A 7,754-nucleotide genomic window follows, 5' to 3' on the forward strand; every position below is an offset into this window, starting at 1 on the left:
TGCCTCCTGTCTGTGCGGGTGTGAGAGTGGACGGTGTGTGTGTGAAGTAGTGCTACGGAAGCATCTCCTTACACTGGCAACCAGAGTTGTTACGAGTACCTCTGTGGGAGATTATTTGGTGCTAAAACATTAAAATTGCCAAGGAGGAAATTACTGAATTACTACTAAGAATTAACTTTAAGACTAGTTGGTAATTAATGCAGGTTTACAGTTCATGCCTGTGGTTTTGTGTTTGTTGTTTCGTGTTTTTTTTTTAGTGCAAAAGGTTTAAATTTATAGTTGTGAACATTGCTTGTGTGTGTTTTTCTAAGTAGATTCACAAGATAATTAAAAATTCACTTTTTCTCAGTAAAAAAAAAAAAAAAAAAAAAAAAAAGTAAAACCTCACAGAGTTTCTGGGATGATTATATTACACAATAAAAATTTAATAAAAATTATCTCATATAAGAATGTTATGCTAAAGTTTTTACAATCTTAACTCTGAATGGGAGAAAGTCTACATTTAATTATGAGTAATTTTTGATTATATTACTTCTCGTTTCTGTTTGTGCTTATGTATTTGCAAATCAACCTGCATTTAATTAACTGTAATGTCCAATTGTACGAAATACCCAGTTTGGCTCTTTGGGTGCTTGCTTTTTAGGGAAGTGAATACTTCCATAGCATTGGAATAACTGATAATCTTAAATTCATATATGCATCTATGCTTTTTATAAAAAAAAAACACAAGAGTCAAGCTGGTAAATGAATATGTGGATCAAATTTAAGTTAAGGCAGAAAGATCTGGACAGGTACATTTTAGTAATCAGACAAACTGGTGACCTATGACACACAATGTTTTCTGAAAAATAGATATTTAGATGAGAAAACCACTGTATATTCAATCTTTTAATACAAAATATAATACACACCAATTATGTGTGAGGTGTAGAAAATGAGGAGGCAGGATTGTTAGAATTTCATTGAGGTCCTTCTCCCCACCATGAATTTAGACATGATTCTGTCTACTGAAAATTAAATTATGAAAGTTAATCATCAGATTAGGTCAGATTATAATCTGTCAAAAATCTTCTTAAAAATTGACTATGGTTTCAGGCCAGGATAAGTTTTGTGGCAAAGATAAAATTCCCATATCCCAAGTCCATTTTTATAAACTTACTATTATAAATTGATTTCCTCTTATTATAATTTCCCCATAGAGAAATCATCCACTTTCCAGAGAATTTGTCTTTGAATTTCTTTAGCGTTATAGTACACACTTAAAAATAAGAGTGTCACATATCTATATCTGTGAGCATAATCATGTGTCTCTACTTCAAAAAGAAAGATCTAACATTTGTGGGTTGACTAATCAGATTGCTGAGACTGGAGACATTTATACTATTGGTGAACTCAACAACTGAATTCCACCCTGTTAAAATTCCTCATAGACTCTGAGATGAGACTCAGATTTTACAAGTGTGAATGTGTGCATGCATCTAGTGATATAATTTTCCATCTAAAATCTACACCATACATTATCAAGCTTCTCTACTTTGTAGAAATTTGACCTACCATTGCAAATTGTTGCTTTATCTTTTGCCTTAGTTGGCTCAACATAAATTTATGATGATGGCAGTTTGTAACAGGCATTAACAAATTCATATGGCGAAATACAATATATACATTTTTATAAATGTGCATATGTAAATATGCACAGAGATTATGCATCAGAATGTTTGTTTTGAGAACAAGAGAAAAATAGTTTGTGGAAGTCTTATAAAACCTACTTTTTAATAGCCAACCGTGGAAAGGTAAAGTAAGCACTCTTTAAAAGTCTTTAAAAATACTGCTATTAAATAAACATTTAAAAAAAATTTTAAAAGCTTGCTGTCTTGAACTATTAAAAAATCACAAAAATAAGAATATTTCTAGAGTCAATTGTTCCTCTTTCTATTGAATAATAAATATACAATTGCATTCTGTGGAGAACTGCTAAGTTCTCTAAGGGTCATCTGTAGTCCAATAGAATCCTAAAATAAGAGTAGCAGCCTTTCTCTGAAAAAAATTAGATTACTTTATCTATGAAAAAAATAAATTTTTTTAGCAGTTAACTTTTAGTTGTTCTATTTCTACAGTAATTTCTATTAAATATGCATGACATGGTTCATCTTGAAGAATACATACTAATAAGAACTCTAATTTTTTTCTGTCTTTATTTCTGTGTTGCAAAAAACCTACAAAACAGGAACTGGGGCTCAACCATAATCCCATCTTTTCCTCACTTGATGAAAAGTGAAACATATATTAATCATGGTCCGATGAGTATGTCAAGAATAAACAGGTCAGTTTTTATGTAATTTAGAGTTCTACAGTCATAGCAGAGATTTATTGTCACAGTACTTATTTTTTTAAAGTATTCTTGGCTATATTATATCCAAAGGAACAGGTTTTCTTGTAGGCCTCACTATATACATGGCATTAACAAAAGATTTTCTCATGCATGCATTCTGTCATAAATATTACAAACAAATTTAATGAGAATTCACAGAGCTGCCAAGCTTAGGAAAGGGCAATTTTAAAACCATATTTTGCAATCGGTATCTCTGACTACTTGCAAAAATAGAAGGCCAAATAACTCTATGTCAAAAATGAATTGCTTTATGATCAGATAGTTTAAAAGGTATTCCAATGCTAGAAACACACGGAGTTCTGAGAAAGGAAGTTAGGCAAGGAGAGAAATAGAGGTCATGATTATGTAAACTCAAATTGTGGCTATAAGAAAAGGGTATCAATTATTTGGGAGGGCTGGTTTGTTTTGTTTTGTTTTGTTTTTTTAACTTTGTAAAAAAGATAGGTCATAAATAATGCGGGTTCATGTAAAAAAGGAAGGACCATTTCTTCCTTTTTCCAAATTCTCACTTTGGAGGAAATTGCTCCGACCACTTTGGAAAATAACCATAAGTTATTGAGCTTCTATTCTCTTATTAGCAACTTTATCACATGATGGGTATAAAGGAAAAGGTTAAGAAGTGATAGAAATCTAACTTCCCAGAGAGTGAGACTTAAAATAGGCAGTCTATCGCTTGACTGCTCAAATATATGCTACACTTTAAAATAGTTGTTAAGAGTAGAACCTCATCTTTATCTTCTCGGAGGGGTCAAATGTTATGCTCAATATCAGAAGTACACATTTCATCACTTATTTCCTCTTCTTCACCATTTTTGAATTTTGAATGCCTAAACTTAATCTTACGTTAGATTTAATTTTTGCTTAGATCAAGCAAAACTGGCACAAGTGAGCATCGGCAGTATACCAAATATTAGTTTAAAATCATCATATACACACACATATATATCACTTTGGGTTGTGGTTATGGATAAAAGGGGATGGTTTAAAAATATTTAAGAAGTAAAAAAATAAAAAATTAAAAACCATATTTAAGAAGTAAAATCAAAAGGAATTTTGGGCTGATTTGATATGAAGTTTGAGACAGAGATGTGAAGGACCAAGTTCAGTCTGCATAATTGGGTGAAAGGTGGTAATTTTCTTTTAAATAGGAAACACTGGAAGACACTTGAAAGCCGTTTGAAGTACAAGTGGTAAACTAACCATCAGGCAAGGAAGTAGACACTAGACAGTGAGACAAGAAGACAAGAAGATGGAAGGACCCAGGATGGATGTTTGTAGAAAATTTAACACTTAATTTCAGAATAAGGGAGGATACACTTTTAAAAGATACTCTCAAACCTGCCAGAGAGGTAAGACAAAAATCAAGAAACATAAAGCAAGGCAAAAGAAGGAACTGTTTCAAGGAGGGATTTTGTAAAAGAGTTCAGTGCTTTTAGGAGATCATTTAAAAATCAGAAAAGAAACCTAAAGTTCAGCAGAAAAGAACCACTGATTCTCTAGCGGTACAGCTGTGTTCTTAGAGGGATGGGACGTAGATGTATCTGTGTAGAATGAAGACTGAATTGTGAAATTCAGATAGTGAGTGATGAAAATGGTTTTGAGAACTTTTCTTTGTGATAGAGTGTATGTATGGTAATTAGAAGAAGATATGAGATCGTCAGGTCTCATGTCCGTATTTGTTTTTCTGTTATATCTTTCCATTTGTTCTTTCAAGAGGAAATATTTGAGCATATTTGCTTTAGTTACTTATTGCTGCATAACCAGCTACCTCAAATTTAAGTAGCTTAAGACAAGAATAATTTATTTTTCATGTTTCTGTGGGTCTTAATTTGGGCAGGACTTGGCTGAGTGACTGATGTGCTCCACATGACCTGTGAGTGGGGTCATGGGTGACTGAGCTAACTGGAGGGTCCAAGAAGGCTTTACCTCACGTGCCTGGTGCCCCTGTACTCCTCCTCATAATCTCTGTCTCACCATAGGGTTTAACTTAGGTTCTCTTACAGCTTAGCAGCTGGATTCCAAGAGGGAGTTTTCTAAAAGAAGAAGCCCTAATGTACAAGTGTTTATCAAGCTTCTGCTTATCTCCTATTTGCTAAGGTACCGTTGACCAAAGCAAATCACATGTCCAACGCAAAGTTGGTGAGGAAGAGGACTATACAGGGTATGCTCTGTGAAGACATAAAATTCGCTTGGAGGCCACAGACTTAATAGCCTCAATGTTTCAAAGCCAATACAAATGAACTGAGAGAGCGAGAACTGTCCATTTTTCAACAATTCAGGAAATGTGGGAAGGTTTGGGGGGATTGGAATTAGGAGGAGGCAAAGCTCCTCTGGCATATCAGGAAGGAAGGAAGTGAAAATGGATGGCGATGTAGGTAGGCTTGTATCTTTAATCCTGGAAGACATTGTCATTAGATGGTTTCAATTTTCTCTCCAAAGCAGGAGGCACAATTGCCAGCATGTGTGAGGGAAAAGAAACGAGGCTGGACATTTCAGAAGGAAAGGGCTCAAAAGGTCATGAAAATTAAGGGCGTGAGCTGGAGTCAAAAACTTAGCTGGGTTGTCAGGCAATGTTTAAGAACCACGAGAGGTTGGTAATCATGTATTTTAGCAGACATTGTCAGCCTTTTTTATGAGTCAGTGTATTTTGCTGCAAAATTTTACTAATGATGAACTAAAGGAAATTAATATAAAACTGAAAAAAATAATTGGGAAAATAAATGAGGATATATTTTAAGAAATTATTATCCTTTGAACATATAAAAACACCTTAATATTTGTTTTAGGTGTTATAGTTTACAACTCTTCGCTATTAAACTCACAACTTTTTGAAATAATAATATTTTTACTAAAGAGTCAATTGAAATTCTCCTGAATTACCAAAAGTTGCAAGATGCAAAAGTTACTCAATGATTTTTACTCTACATCACAGCTATCTCCCAGGAATTCAGTCAAAAAGTCACTTAATCAAACTCCAATTTGCTTTACAGAATAGAGACAGTGTAGCTTGACGAATAAGGATTATTATAGTACATAATGTGAGAATTTAATTTAATGAGAGAATATTATAAGGTGTCTAGCTTAGTGCCTGAACACATAATAAGCACACAGTAAATAATAGATATAGTGTGGTGATGATCATTAGTAGTGGTGTTCAAAACTGACACCAATCAAATTGCATTCATCATTTTAAGAAGACTAAAGCCCTGGAGAATAGCAAAGAATAATATCTATAGTTAGAGCAATGATAATTTTTCCATAATGATTTATAAAGCACCTATTACGTGTCATGTAGCCCACTAAGTACTAGCAGCTGGTTTTTAAATCAGTGAAATGAGATTATATGATATGTTTTGAGTCCGTTTTGCTGGCTGTGCCTTTCCCTACCTTCCAATGTATTCAGAAATTCAAAATTGATTTGATATAACTGAAGCAGAAAATCATTAGTAAAGTACGTAAGTAAATCTGGTAAACAATTTTCCATTCAGACAGGCACAAATGGAAAACTTATCCACAAGCAATCAATCCCTTGGTTCCTGAGCCTAGTAAAGACCATAGCTAACAGGAAAAATAATTAGAGACGCTAAAATCCTCCAAGGCATTACAAAATGAAATCTCACGTAATTTGGAATTATTTTAAATTTTCAATTATCTATAAAACCTTCACTTTCTTCAATATATACACATATATGGCGTATTGAAGGGGAAACTTGATTAGTTGACTAGTTAGTAGATGTTTTATATGACATATAAGCTTATTCATATTACATATACTGACTGCACAGTACTGACACTATGGAATTTAAAATATATTTGTGATCATAAGAGCAAAGAAATATTCCTTCATTTAAGATATTTTGTTTTGTTTCTCTCTTTTTTTCCCCCCCGGTTGTGATAGAAGAAAGCCACCACATTTGTACACAGAGAAGGTGTGATTCAATTTGGGACTTGATTTTGGGAGATGTGTGTGAGAGAGTTGGCTCACAAATAGGAAAGAACAGCAAGCACAATAGTTACAAGAAAGGAGAGGATAGAATTTATTTAAGTGGTGAGCCTTTAGGCATACAAAACATTGTGTCTTAAAGTTATTAATTCTAAATAAGACTTTAGAGGTTAGTAGTATCTGCATTTTTGTATCTTAACTTCTATCACTTAGATACCTGCCATACATTCATTTGGATCAGCGTTTGTAATCCAGAACCTAATAAGGAGCCATTCCAATTGATCTTAAAGGAAATCATTACTGATTAGTCATAATTTCCTGTGGCAAAATTTTGACTGGAGCAGATGTACACTAGGGAACTGTGATTTGTCATAACCGCTGAATTATATCCACGTGGAATTTCAAATTAATATTTAATTACATAGTTTCTACAGTTAAGAAAACATATAATGATCACACTGTAGCAGTGATAAATACGAAGAAAAATGACCCCATCTCATAAACTGCTTCTTACGTTTTCCAAAAATACCAAGGGAAAGTATGAAAACTGAGAACACACATATTGCTTATATAACAGTAAAATAAATAAGAATGTATTGTGGAAAATACTTTGGGTGCCAGCGTAATTACCAAGCAACACATTGCTAGAAAGCATCTCGGCTTCACACTCCGAGGCACTTGCAAGCTTTTGAGGAGGATTACGTGCTACAGTCGCTGTGAGCCACTGTTCTTTGAATCTCAGCTCCACCACGTACCAGCTGCTCAGCTCTGGGCAAGTTACTTACTCTTTGTAAGTCCAAATTTTGTCCTTTTCAAATTGAAGAAAATAATATTATCTGTGTTCATCGGGTTATTATAAATATTTCATAGTAAAAATAATTACCATTAAATATATTATATGCAAATTTTGGAGTCAGGCACTACTTCAAATGCCTTACATGTATGATTTTACAGAATCTGTTGAACAATTACATGGTGGGTTAGGTGTCGTTATTATCACCAACTCAAAGATGACCAGCTGAAGCCTAAAGAGCATAAGTAATTCACTAACACATAACACATGGGAAGTGTTTAGCAGAGCACCTGGTGCCCCACCCCTTTGACAGCGGCTTGTTATTTTTCTCTCTGCATTTTTAGTGTCTCCTAAATTTTCTCTGCATTTTTAGTGTCTCCTAAATTTTCTTTTGGGCCAATCATTGGTAATTGCCATCAAAGTGGCTTCCATATCTGTGGATAACTTTATAAAGCTTTCCCTCTTTGCAGAAAATCTCAAACCCTCTCTCCCAACATGGAAAATAAAGTGAGTCAGCTGAATGAAACTAGATGATAGGAACTAGAGCATTAGTTATAGGTCATTCAAAAATGCATGCAACACTGTTTACTGAGCTCTGACTATATGACAATTAATGTTAAAATCAT

The sequence above is a fragment of the Eubalaena glacialis genome, chromosome 5 (genome assembly GCF_028564815.1).
Source record: "Eubalaena glacialis isolate mEubGla1 chromosome 5, mEubGla1.1.hap2.+ XY, whole genome shotgun sequence".
NCBI classification, from domain to species: domain Eukaryota; kingdom Metazoa; phylum Chordata; class Mammalia; order Artiodactyla; family Balaenidae; genus Eubalaena; species Eubalaena glacialis.